This window comes from Polypterus senegalus, chromosome 3, assembly GCF_016835505.1.
Source record: "Polypterus senegalus isolate Bchr_013 chromosome 3, ASM1683550v1, whole genome shotgun sequence".
Lineage (NCBI taxonomy): Eukaryota > Metazoa > Chordata > Cladistia > Polypteriformes > Polypteridae > Polypterus > Polypterus senegalus.
Genome location: NC_053156.1, coordinates 149,006,441 through 149,023,308, shown reverse-complemented (window position 1 = coordinate 149,023,308; position 16,868 = coordinate 149,006,441). Strand labels below are relative to the sequence as shown.

General features: G+C 37.9%; 1 protein-coding gene across 1 annotated transcript in view; it reads right to left on the bottom strand.

The window, feature by feature from the left end:
* Window positions 1-16,868, bottom strand: part of myo6a (myosin VIa) — a 191,874-nt gene that overhangs the window by 169,589 nt on the left and 5,417 nt on the right. The gene's annotated exons all lie outside the window — the stretch shown is intronic.

The window sequence follows — 16,868 nt, the reverse complement described above, 5'->3', positions numbered from 1 at the left end:
CTTGTTTTGGCAAATGTTTCCCCTTTATTTATTATTCCCCACTTTATGTGCATTTACTTTACATGTGATTATGCTGCATTTGGGGATGGTGCATTCTTAAAACCTAATACAAAGTGTAGCCCTCCCATATTATGGATCACTTACTCTTGACATTAGTGGTGTGTGTGTGTATATATATATATATACTGCTCAAAAGAATTAAAGGAACACTTTTTAATCAGAGTATAGCATAAAGTCAATGAAACTTATGGGATATTAATCTGGTCAGTTAAGTAGCAGAGGGGTTGTTAATCAGTTTCAGCTGCTGTGGTGTTAATGAAATTAACAACAGATGCACTAGAGGGGCAACAATGAGATGACCCCCAAAACAGGAATGGTTTAACAGGTGGAGGCCACTGACATTTTTCCCTCCTCATCTTTTCTGACTGTTTCTTCACTAGTTTTGCATTTGGCTACAGTCAGTGTCACTACTGGTAGCATGAGGCGATACCTGGACCCTACAGAGGTTGCACAGGTAGTCCAACTTCTCCAGGATGGCACATCAATACGTGTCACTGCCAGAAGGTTTGTTGTTTCTCCCTGCACAGTCTCAAGGGCATGGAGGAGATTCTAGGAGACAAGCAGTTACTCTAGGAGAGCTGGAGAGGGCCATAGAAGGTCCATAACCCATCAGCAGGACCAGTATCTGCTCCTTTGGGCAAGGAGGAACAGGATGAGCACTGCCAGAGCCCTACAAAATGACCTCCAGCAGGCCACTGGTGTGAATGTCTCTGACCAAACAACCAGAAAGACTTCATGAAGGTGACCCAAGGGCCCAATGTCCTCTAATGGGCCCTGAGCTCACTGCCCAGCAGCATGCAGCTCGATTGGCATTCGCCATAGAATACCAGAATTGGCAGATGCACCACTGGTGCCCTGTGCTTTTTACAGATGAGAGCAGGTTCACCCTGAGCATGTGACAGAAGTGAAAGGGTCTGGAGAAGCCATGGAGAACATTATGCTGCCTGTAACATCATTCAGCATGAGCAGTTTAGTGGTGGGTTAATGATTGTCTGGGGAGGCATATCCATGGAGGGTCACACAGACCGCTACAGGCTTGACAAAGGCACCTTGGCTGCCATTAGGTATCAGGATGAAATCCTTGGACCCATTGTCAAGACCCTATGCTGGTACAGTGGCTCCTGCTGCACGACAATTCCTGGCCTCATGTGGTGAGAGTATGCAGGCAGTTCCTGGAGGATGAAGGAATTGATACCACTGACTGGCCACTACACTTTCCTGACCTAAATCCAATAGAACACCTCTGGGACATTATGTTTTGGTCCATCCAATGCCACCAGGTTGCACCTCAGACTGTCCAGGAGCTCAGTGATGCCCTGGTCCAGATCTGGGAGGAGATCCCCACAACACCATCTGTCATCTCATTAGAAGCATGCACCGATGTTGTCAGGCATGTATACAAGAACACAGGGGCCATACAAAGTGCTGCATAATTTTGAGTTGCTGCAATTAAATTTTGGCAAAATGGACTAGCCTGCCACATAATTTTTTCACTCTGATTTTTGGGGCGCCTTTGAATTCAGGGCTCTGTAGGTTGATCATTTTCATTTCCATCAAACGATGTGGCATCCTTTCGCTCCTAACACATTTCCCAGTCTATATCAGTATAGATATCCAGGAGGATTTCTTTTTCCCATTGAGAACTGATGTGTTTTCAAAGTGTTCCTTTAATTTTTTGAGCAGTTATATATATATATATATATATATATACATATATACACACACAAACCGGATTCCAAAAAGTTGGAACACTATACAAATAGTGAATAAAAACTGAATGCAATGATGTGGAGGTGCCAACTTCTAATATTTTATTCAGAATAGAACATAAATCACGGAACAAAAGTTTAAACTGAGAAAATGTATCATTTTAAGGGAAAAATATGTTGATTCAGAATTTCATGGTGTCAACAAATCCCAAAAAAGTTGGGACAAGGCCATTTTCACCACTGTGTGGCATCTCCCCTTCTTCTTACAACACTCAACAGACGTCTGGGGACCGAGGAGACCAGTTTCTCAAGTTTAGAAATAGGAATGCATTCTTGTCTAATACAGGCCTCTAACTGCTCAATCGTCTTGGGCCTTCTTTGTCGCACCTTCCTCTTTATGATGCGCCAAATGTTCTCTATAGGTGAAAGATCTGGACTGCAGACTGGCCATTTCAGTACCCGGATCCTTCTCCACGCAGCCATGATGTTGTGACTGATGCAGAATGTGGTCTTGCATTATCTTGTTGAAAAATGCAGGGTCTTCCCTGAAAGAGATGATGTCTGGATGGGAGCAGATGTTGTTCTAGAACCTGAATATATTTTTCTGCATTGATGGTGCCTTTCCAGACATGCAAGCTGCCCATGCCACACGCACTCATGCAACCCCATACCATCAGAGATGCAGGCTTCTGAACTGAGCGTTGATAACAACTTGGGTTGTCCTTGTCCTCTTTGGTCCGGATGACATGGCGTCCCAGATTTCCAAAAGAACTTGAATCGTGACTCGTCTGACCACAGAACAGTCTTCCATTTTGCCACACTCCATTTTAAATGATCCCTGGCCCAGTGACAACGCCTGAGCTTGTGGATCTTGCTTAGAAATGGCTTCTTCTTTGCACTGTAGAGTTTCAGCTGGAAACGGCGGATGGCACGGTGGATTGTGTTCACTGACAATGGTTTCTGGAAGTATTCCTGAGCCCATTCTGTGATTTCCTTTACAGTAGCATTCCTGTTTGTGGTGCAGTGTCGCTTAAGGGCCGGAGATCACAGGCATCCAGTATGGTTTTACAGCCTTGACCCTTACGCACAGAGATTGTTCCAGATTCTCTGAATCTTCGGATGATGTTATGCACAGTTGATGATGATAGATGCAAAGTCTTTGCAATTTTTCGCTGGGTAACACCTTTCTGATATTGCTCCACTATCTTTCTGCAACATTGTGGGAATTGGTGATCCTCTACCCATCTTGGCTTCTGAGAGACACTGCCACTCTGAGAAGCTCTTTTATACCCAATCATGTTGCCAATTGACCTGATTTGTGTTAATTGGTCTTCCAGCTCTTCGTTATGCTCAAATTTACTTTTTCCAGCCTCTTATTGCTACTTGTCCCAACTTTTTGGGATTTGTTGACAACGTGAAATTTTGAATCAACATATTTTTCCTTTAAAATGATACATTTACTCGGATTAAACGTTTGATCTGTCATCTACGTTCTATTGCAAATAAAATATTGACATTTGCCATCTCCACATCATTGCATTCAGTTTTTATTCACAATTTGCTTAGTGTCCCAACTTTTTTGGAATCCGGTTTGCATATATATATATATATATATTTTTTTTATAAATGTTTTTATTTTTGCTTGTAACTTTTCAGCAGCAGAGAGCACGTGAAAATGACGGGGCTCATATGCTGTATGCACGCTTGCTATGACGAGAATTACCGGTTAGTGTCGGTATTTGACCACTGACAAAGTACTATATGTGTATTTTCTGGGTGCAATTTAAGTAAGAACAACAAGATTTTAGTGAACTTTACTTAGCAGGAACCCATTTTGCCAAGGAGGCAAAAGTAGACTGCCATATGAAGTAATAGGTTTTATGTTTAAGATGCTATACTGCTTGAACCACCCATGAAAACCAAAACATTTGCAAACAGCAAAACTAATTATACCTGCTGTAAACACTTCACTTCCTTGCTTTTTCCCCGTGTTGATCAGCACCAGGCAGTGTGGATGGAGTTGATATAAACAAGCTAAAAACAGAGCTGGAAGCACAGAATGTATTTAACATAAGCAGCTATGGAACATAAAAGTGCTGAACATTGCAATATTGACTTTTGCATATTGATTTTTGTTAAACATCAAATTGAATCGAAAACTCGATATATTGCCCAGCCCCAATAGAAGGTGAGCTCATGTGAATAAACTAAGAGCTGACACACTCACAAGTTAAGTAACTAAGTCCTATCTAGTTTAATAAAGTTCATCCCAGACTACCATTCTAATTTTTTCACTTTATTACTTTTTCACAAGTTGAAATGAGGTAGAAATACTAAAAACAAATAGAAACAGACATAATGTTCAGTATTGATTCAAAGTTAAGTGTATTTTATGTTTTACTGTTGTTTTTGAAAATTATATTTCTTGAATATGTTATTTTGTTGATTTCATATGTGATTTTGTAATTATGCAAAATCACATTTAATGTACTTCTGTTCATTATTCTTTGTGGGTGGAGCCTGAGGAGGCAGAGCCACCATGATATCAGGAGTTGGGAATCATTAACTTCTTGAAGTCTCAGTGAGCATCATGTTTTCTGTGTTGGATCTCAATTTTTGACTATATATATTTTTGACTATATATATCTCGCTTTGTTTTAACTATTCTAACTTTTATATAATATAATATTGGGACTTCTTTGCTATAGATTGCCTTTAAGGCAATTGTTTTGTGCTTCTTTTTGCTAACTGGAGCTCAAAATCAAAATTGTCATCTTAATCACGTAGTTTATTTTGTCATTAAAGTAGAACATCATAAAATTCATCTTTAAATCATTTAATTTATTAGTTTCTCAAATACCATTGTAACTATAGTGGCACGTTAAATGCTTTGTTTTGTATGTGTTCTTCTATGTGCTCTGTGTGTGTGAATCATTACGTGCTTCTTAAACGGGCTTTCTCTTCCTCCGACTGGACACAGAATCCATTATATTATTAAATTTTATATATATTTTAATAATATTATATTACAGCTCTCTGAATAATTAAAATACTGAGAAGTATACTTGATATCATTTTAAGGATGACAGGAGTTAAAGCACGTTATTAAACATGGGAACACGGTGGCGCAGTGACAGTGACGAGCTGGCTTCCTGTTTAGAGACTGCATCACACAAGATGCTTGCTGCGCCGTCGCGCGACTTCGATGAAATAATTTATTGCAGCAGTACTGTCTCTTTCAAATGTACTAACCCCAATTCCTGCCCTTCCTTTTCTTTCTCCAAGTAGTCAATCGTCATACAATCAACTCTGTAATAGATGTTAAGCCACCTGTAAGCTTACAACGCAGATTCTTCAAAACTTTTAAGGAACATTGAAATATCTTCATAGTACATGTTTATTTATTCTATCCATCTATCCTTCCAGTGTCACGCCAGTCCCAGCAAGAATACAACGCGAGGCAGGGACAATCTCTGAACGGGGCATTAGATCGTCGCTAGCGCTGCGCCACCCTGTCCTCACATGTTTAATTATTAACAATATAGATTATTTAAATGATGTTAACATTTGATCTGTATAATGTAATTAACATATTTTGCCGCATTTCATCTTAAAATGATATTGTCATCATATGTAAATATGCGCTTTATAAATTGGCTCAGGTTGTGCAATATTATAACTGTATCGCAAGTTTACAGTGAGATAATTGTACTTATAAGTACAAACAGTTCTACAAGGAGACCTTGATGGACTGATTGAGTGCATTTATAGTTCTTGGGATGAAACTGTTTCTGAACTGCAATGTCCCTACAGGAAAGGCTCTGAAGCGTTTGCCGTTTGAGAGCAGTTCAATAGACAGCATGGCTGAGGCAGCATGTGCTTGATGCTGTATACCGATAATTCTCTTTCCAATCAGCTGCTTGAGAGCTGTGATTTCACACTCAGATACAGTGGGATAAATACTTAAGAGTAACAACGTTAAAGCAGCTATGGTATTGGGAATAGTATGGCCATTCCATGGACCATTATATTGTTACAGGTTCATTACAATGAGATGCCTTAAACTAATAAACAATATGCGGTTTATTTCAGTGTATATGATAAAGCCATGATGTGGATCTAAACAAGAAAGGAAACCACACTGGAACAAAAGCACTGCTTTGACGCTGTGTGCTGCCAGTTCACAAAACCGAGCGGAGAACTTGCATACGCCAAGCACTTAGCTAGCGTAAAAATTTGTGAGGCGTTTAAGTTTTATACATCATGATTTGAGCGTGGAAACGGGAGTACTCAACATTTTTGTGCATACGCACCGTTTATTCATGAAGCCCCTGGTATTTGTTTGATTTCAGCCTATTTAATATGAGCAGTACTTCTCCCTCTACAATTTCCAAATCTTTCAGTACCTCCTTAGTAGTCCCATTTACCACTGGGAAGTGATCCACTTCCTCACTTGTGAAGACCTCAGAAAATGCAAGTTTAGAGTGTCTGCTATTTCACTGTCTGTATCTTTTAATTCCCCTTTACTATTTATGACGCATTTCACCTCCTACTTGACTGTTCTTTTACTACTAAAATGCTGAAAGAATCTCTTAGAGTTGTCCTTTGCCTTATCTGCTATATTCCTCTCCAGCTGTCTCTTAGCCTCACTAATATTCATCTTAATGGTTGTCCTCATGTTCTCGTACACCCTATGATTCACTTTGGAGTCATTGGTTTTATATGCCTTATAAAGCTGTTTTTTTTTCCTTTGCAGCTTCTTTTTAACTCTTTATTAACCCACTGTGGATTTTTTTAAAATTAATTCCTCTGATCTTTGACCGTCTCCACATTTAAAAGCTTATCCCAGTCTTTCTTCCTTAGACTTTGCTGTATCTGCTCAAAATTTGCCATACCAAATTTGAACTTAAAAATTTTAGTCTTTGCATCAGCACTCTTACAAAACACCAAGAACTGTATTATATTATGACCACTTGACCCTAATGGTTCAATTACCTCTGCACCCTCAATTCTACCTTGATTATATACACATTAAATCCAGACAGGCTTCACCTAGTGTCAGTCACTGATTACTTCTAGAAACACCTGCTCTTGTGCTCCTTCATTTGCAACTGACATATTGTGCTCTGTATCCCAGGACAACCTATAAGTAATAAAATTTGTGTGGGATAGTAAAATGTTGCTGCCAGGAAGTGGTTGTTTCCAGAGCCAAAGACCAATCAAAGGACCAGTCAACAAAAAAACAAATAGCCCAAACAAGAATTAAAATGAACATGAAGGAATGTTCCATTATGCAGATGTACTGTAAGAGTGAATTTTTGTCCTTGCCTCTTTTAAATTACAGTTTCCTAAGTGATTTAACAGCAGTGATCTCCTGAGCATTTTTCTAATTATCAGTGGTTGACATAGTTTGACTATTTGACTACTTATTCAAAGCAAATGAATGGTAGTCTACATATTTAAACAAAAAGACATAATATGCGAGTGACAAATCCAAAGCTTTTATTATGGAAGTCCTGTTAGTCATTCCAGATTCAGTGTCCAAACATTATCTACAATGGATATAGTTGCTAAAATAAAAATTGCCATTTTGGAAGATTTGTTGAAGACATTAAAGTAACATAGTAGATGTGTTGTGGGATTTTTATTTATTTTAAGAAACTTTGTTATTGGAAGTAGATTTAACATAGGAGGAGTATGGACACATACTGTAATGACCTGGGGAGTGTATGGTTTGAGCGAGTGTTACAAGGGTCATATCATCTGCCATCTCCTTCCTCGACCACCATACAACGCCACTGCCATGCATGGCCACCACTTGCCACATGCTATCATCTGTCTCATTTACTATCTAGTAATTAACAGAACTACAATATGCATGAAATGGCTATGCTCAAGTATAATAACTCATCATTCTACTCCACATGCAATATCAATGAAAGACAATGGCTACCACAGCACTTTAGCAGACTGGTAACTGCATTTGTGCATGTACCATAGCACATTTTATGCTGACTTTATTATAAAAAAAACTTCATTCTCAAATGATACATTAACTGAGGAATTACTGCACTAGTTCAGAAACCCACTTTATTGATGATCAGCACCCTGCCCTAAAGAAAATCTTAAATTTAAGAAGACTGACCAGCAAGAAGTTTCAAGCAGCAGGGAAACTGAAGTAGAACTAAAATAATACATATGTTAGGGACTGATGTCACTGGAGGAAAAGTGTACAAAGCTATAAAAAGCAGAGCATATTTGTTTATTTTCCTGTTAATAAACTTCTATGATAACCACTATAACATTTAAAATCAAGTAAAACTGAGAGAACTAATAGAAACCAGCTACTATCAAGAAAGTCACTTTATTTAGCAGCTACATACCAATTCCTGAATCTGGCCAGTTCCAGGGATTACTGAGGGAAATTCAATTTGGCATTTCTAGTGATAATGTAGAGCAATGGTACATGCTACATTTTTATAACTTCTATTATATTTAACTAGTGGACCATATATCTGCAGTTTAAAACATGGGAAAATGTACATAAGGTTTGGGACAGAGAAACATTTTTCCTTGATTTAGCCCCTCTAAAATTAACAAACTAAACAGACTAAAATTACAAATCAAAAAATTCAGATGTTATTAAAGTACACATTGCAGACTTTAGTTGAAACATACTTGCATACATTTCAATATTACCATATAGAAATTACAACACTTTTCTGCATGGCCAATCCATTTCAGGGCACCATAATGTTTGGTATAATAAAGCAGTTCTGTGATTTATTGACATCAACATTTGGTGATCCTCTGCCAAACTTCCAATGTTTCATGGGCTTGGCCCCTTTAGTTTTCTCTTCAGCATATGAAAGGCATGCTCAATTGCATTTAAATCAGGTGTCTGACTAGGCCATTCAATATTTTTTAGGTATGAAAAACTATGGTGTTGCCTTAGCAGTATGTTTGGGATTATCATCTTGTTGCAGGATGAGGCTTCGTCCAATAAGTTTGGAGGCATTTACTGGAATTTCAGAAACACCTTTCCTATGATACACCTCAGGCTTCATTGGGCAACCACCGTCAGTAGTTACATCATCAATGATGATAAGTGTGCCAGTCCCTGTGCCAGCCATACATGCCCAAGCCAGAAGACCCCCACCACCATGTTTAACAGAGAAGGTGGTATGCTTTGGATCTTGGGCAGTTTCTCTTCATCTCCACACTTTGCGCTTGCCATCACTCTGATACATATTCATCTTTGTCTCGTCTGTTCACAAGGCCTTTCTCCAGAATTCTGCAGGCTCTTTTAAGTACTTTTATTGTAAACTGTAATCTGGCCGTCCTGTTTTTTTTAATAATTAGTGGTTTGTATATTGCAGTGTGGCTTCTGTATTTCTGTTCATGAATTCTTCTGTGGATAGTAGTCTCAGACACATACACATCTGCCTCCTGAAGACTGCTTTTGATCTGTCAGACAGGCATTTGGGGCTTTTTATTTATCATAGTGAGAATTCTTTTTGTCATTAGCAGTGGAGGTCTCCCTTAGCCCACAATACCAGTCCCTTTGTGATTACTGAGCTTACCAGTATGTTCTTTCTTCTTACTTATATTCCAGACAGTTCTAACATTTTACTTATGTCCCTAATGGTTTTATTCTTGTTTTTCAGCTTCACAATTGCTTGTTGACTTTATTGGCACAGCTCCTGTCCTCATGTAGAACAATGGCAACTGCAGAATGCAAAGGTAGTCTGTAGGCAGAAGGTATCTTATGCTTACACTAATGAAGCAATGAATCCCACCTGAGTAATCACAAACACCTGTGACACCAATTATCCCAAATATTATGGTGCTCTGAAATGGGGAGACCATATAGAAAAAGTGTTGCCATTTCTAAATGGTGTGATGGAAATGTATGCACATACAAATACAGCACTTTAATCTGAATTGTTTTAATTTGTAGCAGTAAATTAAAGAGAAAAATGTGTTTTTCTGCCAAATATTATTGAAGGCACTGTAGATATTTAAAAACTGGTACATAAACTAGAATGAATTCAGGGAACTTAAGACCTTAGCGGTAGCATCTTACCTTGCTATGTCTTAGGTTTACCTACTGTAAGCTGACTCCAATAAATTCAGTCCAGTTATTCACCCTGAAAACGGTTTACTTTACAAAAAGACATGGATACAGGCCACATGCAACACACAAAAGCATAAAAAGGCTATCGTTTTCTTAAACAGGTTTGCTGTGCTGTGTACAATAGACATAGAGAGATAAAAAGAAAATGAAAGATATGATTACTGTCTGAGATAGTTTACAAAAAACACTTATTTTTCAATTCTTTTCCTAATTAGCATCATTTGGCCACTTGCCTTTTTCATGTGGCAATCAGAAAAGGTCAATTCAATTTTGGTCAATTTCAGACGCCTACTGATAGCCCTGTCTTTGTTCTTCAACAGGACGATTGTTTTTCCAAACAACACACTTTCTTCTGGTAGCTCTCAGTATATAGTACAGAACATACTCTTCAGCATTAATTTGATTACAGTTTTTGCAGCTTGTAAAACATAATGTGTTTTATACTGGAATAATTTAGGGTCTCAACCTAGCATGCGAGTACAGTATTTTTTGGACCATAAGGCGCACCGGATTATAAAGCGCAATATCAATGAATGGGTCTACTTTCATACATAAGGCGCATCGGATTATAAAGCGTATTCAGCGAAACAAAACAGTCAGATAAGTCAAACTTTATTCAACTTATTCACAATAACTCTCAACACTGCTCAGTTGTAACATAAAATACAAAACAATACACTCACTTTTTCAGTTCATTCCTCTTCCACAAATCCATCAAATTCTTCATCCTCAGTGTCTGAGGTAAACAGTTGGGCGATATCAGCATCAAGCATGGCCGGATCTCTCTCGTCATTATCCGAGTCAGTCTCATTGCTGTTACTTAGCTGTTTAGTGATGATTCCGCCCTTCGTGAAAGCTCGGACGAAACTTGAGACTGATACCTTAGCCCAGGCATCCACGATCCATTGGCAGATAGTGGCGTAACTCGCCTGGCGTTGCCTTCCTGTCTTGGTGAATGTGTGTTCGCCTTCCGTCATCCAATGCTCCCACGCAGCTCGCAATTTAACTTTGAACAACATGTTGACACCGATATCTAATGGTTAGAGTTCTTTGGTTAATCCACCCGGAATGATGGCAAGCTCCGAATTAGTTTGCTTCACTTGGATTTTGACAGTATCGGTGAGATGGGCGCGCATGGAGTCGCAGATCAATAGAGACGGAAATTTGTGGAAAAAGCCATCCGGTCTCCTGACGTAAACTTCTCTCAGCCACTCACTCATCTTCTCCTCGTCCATCCAGCCCTTTGGGTTAGCTTTGATGATAACACCGGACGGAAACTTTTCTTTTGGCAAAGTCTTCCTTTTGAAAATGACCATGGGTGGTAGTTTTTGGCCATTAGCCTGGCAACTGAGAACTACAGTGAAGGATGACTTCTTGTTCCCTGTGGTGCGTATAGATACTGTACTGGTTCTTGTTTTCTCGACAGTACGGTTCACGGGGATGTCAAAGGTGAGAGGGACCTCGTCCATGTTGGTGATGTGTTCTGGCCGGATCTTCTTTTCAGCGATCTTGTTCTTGCAGTAAGTGCTGAAAATGGCCAGTTTTTCTTCATAATCCTTTGGCAGTTGCTGCGAGATGGTAGTTCTTGTGCGGATGGAGAGATTACATTTTTTCATAAAACAGAAGCACCAAGAAGGACCTCCTCGAAAGTCAGTGATCTTCATGTCACGTGCTACCACTGTTGCCTTGAGTCGAATAGAGACTGTAGAGACGTTTCTACCTGCTGTTCTCTGTTTAATAACCCACTGTTCAAGTTTGTCCTCTAACTGTGGCCATCTCGCTTTGTTCCCTCGGAAACTCCGTTTGGTCTTCTTTACTTGGCGCAGGTCATCTTCTTGCTTCCTCCACTTCCGCACCATTGATTCATTAATGTTGAATTTTCTCACAGCTGCTCTATTCCCATTTTCTACTGCGTGCCTGATAGCCTTGAGTTTGAAATCCGCTTCATAAGCATGTCTCTTAACAGGTGCCATTTTGGGGTCCTAATAAACACACCGTAATATTATGTTGAAGTACAGTACGTATTACTCCGCGAAGCCCCTGACTACGGTAGCCGTAATGCTCCAACAGTCCATCAAGTAGTGCGGCTTCGTAGCTTACCAAAGTCATTCTAAAACATTTTGACAGATTTTTGAGCACCGTGTACCACATAAAATCGTTTTGAGGTCACTAAGCACAACCAGAATTAATACATAAGGCACACCGTATTATAAGGCGAACTGTCGATTTTTGATAAAATTAAAGCATTTTAAGTGCGCCTTATGGTCCGAAAAATACTGTGAGACATATAAAAACCCTAAAGCACACAGAAAAATCTACATTAGTATGCAAACTCAACAGCAAATTCATATTCAAGGCTCTGTGTTTCAAAATAGACCACATATTTACAGGCAGCAGTGCAATATATTTTGGATGACACATACATGGTGCTGAAAGAGTGCTTGTTTAAATGTAGTGGGCATCCCATACTTGTCACACCCAGCATCAAATAGCTTGTGTTTTTACAATATTGGCAAAAATGCCAAAGGTTTGTGAGGCGGAAACCCGCCTTTACCCCTAGTACTTTTGAATGAGATTATGATGGTCAATCCCATAAAAATCCCTTGTTATAGAAGCCCAAGGCCAGTGCTAATGGATTGATATAACTTGCTCATCACCTAAGATCCATCTGTTGTCTCCCTACTAAACTCTTCATCTATCACTAGGTGAATAAAACAAGGTTGGATAATATTACTCACTCTGTTGCATCAGCATATATGAGATAGTAAACTTAGAGGGGTAGCTGCAAAGCCAAGTACACTTAATTCATAAAAAACAGCACAGTACTATACACAATTTTAAGCACAGATGATTAACAAATGAGATATTTTATTCTTGTACCACTCAGATATTTGTGATACCATTTCAAGATTACCTTCTTCTTAAATTATTTTTCAATCTCAAGTAAAAAATGCTCTTTTTACAATACATAGTAAAACACAAATCATATCAACTCTATGCTACCTAAGCTCAAACTCAGGTTAAAAAACTGTTAAAAGCTATTAAGCACTGAACAACTTGCAATAAGATGCATCCCACTTCAAAGATGAATTAAAGAGAGTGTTCATTCCAAAATATCATATGTTGATCACATGTTCTGCAGTGATCATTTGTTTCTGTAACATGATGAGACTGCTTCATCATCGGCACCTTCCCCGGAAGACACTTATCAGACAGTTTTTTTTTACTGAAAATAAAATGGGTTGAGTGCAGACAGATGCAGTGCTTGTTCTCATAAGCAAGTAACTGCAACACACAGAATACAGTAAGTGTATTTGGGTAAGTCCTACCATTATATGCAACCTGTTCCTTTCACAGGCAGACTAATAGAATTTACTATATATCACATAGTTTTCAGTATTTACTGTAGTATTTATATCTGCAAGTCAAAAATAAATCTAATTTTAGTGGAAAATGAAAAGTTTTACCCATCAGTTCCCCCAAACCAGAAATAGGTGTGAATACATCAGTTTAATTATTTTTGACCACTAAACTAAAACAAAAATTGAATCTTTGTTAATTTCAACAAGGGAATAACATACAAATACCAAGCAGACAGCGGCTTAGAATGGATAATTAATCTAGGTCTTCTGAAGTGTGAGGCAACCAAGCTCAAAAGGTCCCTAAACATATATGAATTTCAATGTACATTTTAAGCTACCATTTGATAAATGTCTATGTTTTTTTTTTCTCCAGTGTAAATGTAAACTGAGTATAGGCTCAGGATTTTCTCATAAATTGTTTGGGAACATATAAAATATAAAGCAAAAGAAATAAAGATTTCATACAAATACCACTAAAATATAAGTGTACAACTTCAAATATTTGTGTGTTATCAGAAACTGAAAACCTATAAGTTTACATTATAGTGATCTTCCGTTTCTCACTTATTCTAGGGATCTTGAGAAATACAAGTGGGTTGTAATGTAATATAGTCTATATTTCTTATACATTTTTGGTTTAAGACTCTACAGGAACACAATAGCCAGTATTAGTGTCTCAACTCCAAGAGATGGTGTGTTTTCGAATGTGAACTTTCATCTGTGCCTGTTCTCCTGTAGTTTGCTGGTTTTCTCATTGTTTACAAAGGTTTTCCTGTTAACTCTCCTGTTTTCCTAGATCATCCCATTCCTTGTGCAAAGTACTACAAGGGTGGGCTTAAACCACCATGATCCCAAACTCAATTGTCCTAGTTAAGACAATGGATAGATGGATTAATGCCCACGTTATTCTACCATATTTTAAACAAGAAGATTAACTTAGCACATTTTATACTTAAGTTGTTTCCTGTAGAACTGTGTCTCCCATCTTGCATTTATAATTGATTATCCTTTCTGCCCACATGGAGTACTTGTTAAGTTTCCACATTAAACTGTATTTTCCAAGTGTTTGCTCTGTTCTGAAGACTGTCAAAGCCTTTTTGAATTATTTTGCTGCCTCCTCAGTATGTGCTATCTATTCCTAAGATTTTAGTATCAAATATTTCCACCTCGTGCAGAATTTTATCACAACACCTACTGGCTCCTCACAGCCTTGACCTGGATAACGCTTTTACCAATTTGGATATTAACAGAGGAGTAGAAAGTGTTAAAGTGTTCTGTGTTAAAAGGATGAGAGATCCCTTGGATTCAAATGCTGTTCAACTTCCAGACCCATCTCAGACAGTTAAGTATAGTAAACTTCTGAAAAATTATCAAAAGTCTCTTACAAAATAATAAACACAAGGGCAACTACCAACACTAACAATGCTATGCTTCCACAAGAACAATAATGGTAAAACATTTACCGGGAGCTGCAAACCATCAGCAGGCTGCTTCCAAATCAATCTGACATTTCCAGGCAGAAGTTTTAAAACAAAGAACTCAAAAAGTCTCACCTATGCTCAGAGTAACATCAGGCTGTACTTGGCTATCACAGTTGATAGGAAAGTGACATAATCCTGCCTGAAGTTATTCAAACTGTTATGACCAATTATATTATTTAGTTGAAAGAACTGTGAAACAGAAACCACAGCTAGTCAGAAGGGGTCTTTGGTAGATAATGATGGATGGTCGTTCTTGAAAGTTCAGGAGTAGTGGTATGTTAAGGACAACTGGATGTTCAATAAAAATCAAAACCCCTAATACACTTGCACCTGACAATGCGAGATATACAGTTTACCACAGCTAAGGCATTTCTTGCTCTACTGCATCAACAAATAAGGTTACTTGTTAAAGGACTAAGCATTACTCAAATAATGTATTCACATTTCCTTGTTTGTGGTATTTTCCAACTGATCCTCATTATTCATTTGTCTGCGAAAAGCATTGCTGGACACCTCACTGTATTCTAACCCATCCAAAGGTAACTGATATTCAACATCTAATTGTGCAATAACAATATGCTGTATTTGACTCTTCATAATTGCCAGGCAGACAATGAGTATTAATTAAACCTAAATCTATTATATAAAACATACTGAGAGAGTATGATTGATAGTAGTTTTATGATGCTCGGTACTGAAAGGCAAAAGTCTTTGAAATAAAAATACTGTACATTAAGGGGCATGCATTAAAACAAGTCAATATAACAAAGTAATGCTGCTTATTTGTATCCATGCCACAGTAAGCAAACAATGTATGTTCTTATTGAATTAAGTAGATAAAAAAGTTAATAAAAAACGAGAGTTAACCATCCATGAATTATGCATTTGGCAGAGTTTGGCAAAAACCTGGCTTATGACAGACCTGAATTTTCTACTATTACTTTTAATCCAACTGGTATTGGCTCCAAAGTGTAAAGAAGACCAATAAAGCAGTACTCTCCTCTACATTGCTCAGTGAATCAGAATAATGATGCTCTGGTTTAACAGCTCTTAAACTATGGATACCCCTGACATAAAGTGGCAAGTACTGAGTAGAAATAAACCAGTGGAATGTTGTAATGCACTTTCAAGAAGAACATTTCACAGCATTAATAAATGTATGTTTTCTTCAGTTCTTAAAAACAAATTGAACAAAATGCTGATTCTTTACATAATTGAAAATACAATCTTATTTTGTATTAATTTCTTCAGCCCCTTTCACACATAATGGTCGTTCCATGAATATGCCTGTTAATACTGGGTTGAAGTGCATATGGGTACAAAGCTATGTTTAGGACCACAGGAACATCTAACTAGCAATTTCCTATGTTCAGATTTAGTATAGTGTGAACGAAGCCCAAACACTAATGGTACATCATGAAAAATGCCATAAATCCTATTGGGAAAAAGATGTACAGCACAGGGCTCATAAACGGTGACTTTTATACAGCTTTGATAGGCAATTAAAATGCAGTAGCATTCAAGCTTCCAAAATGCTGTTGTGAAAGAACACTAATGCATTTTCAATCCTTTTAGTACATATATTTTACAACCATTCTGAAGATTGATGGCCTGATCACTGTACACTAGCTTTCACTCACGTTGGTGGTAATAATCTTATCAAAGTTAAACCAGGGCTACCATCATCAAATATCTGCTTATTGAGCAGCACAAAGACAATGGGTTTAATGTGTCAGTGTGAATTAGGTTCAAAACTAGTTGGAACATAATGCTTCTAGGATCTCTGTAATAAGAAAAGCTTGTGCAGAAATCAAATGGATTTACTGTATTGTACAGAACACATAACACACTTTTGGACTATTCTAGTGATATTATACTATATGATGAAGCTGCTCCTAATTCTTTCTAACATTTTATTAACAGGATTGTCAAGCACCACATACACCAATTTGTACTTATGAAAACAGTGGTAAACTGTTGATGTTCTTTTTCAAATTTTTACTAGAGCTATCAGCCACGATTACACCAAAGTCCTCATTTTACTTTTGTGTGCAAATTCTCTTGTAAATCCTACAACCATGCATTCACAGTGAATTTTTTCTGTCTAGAAACATGTCAT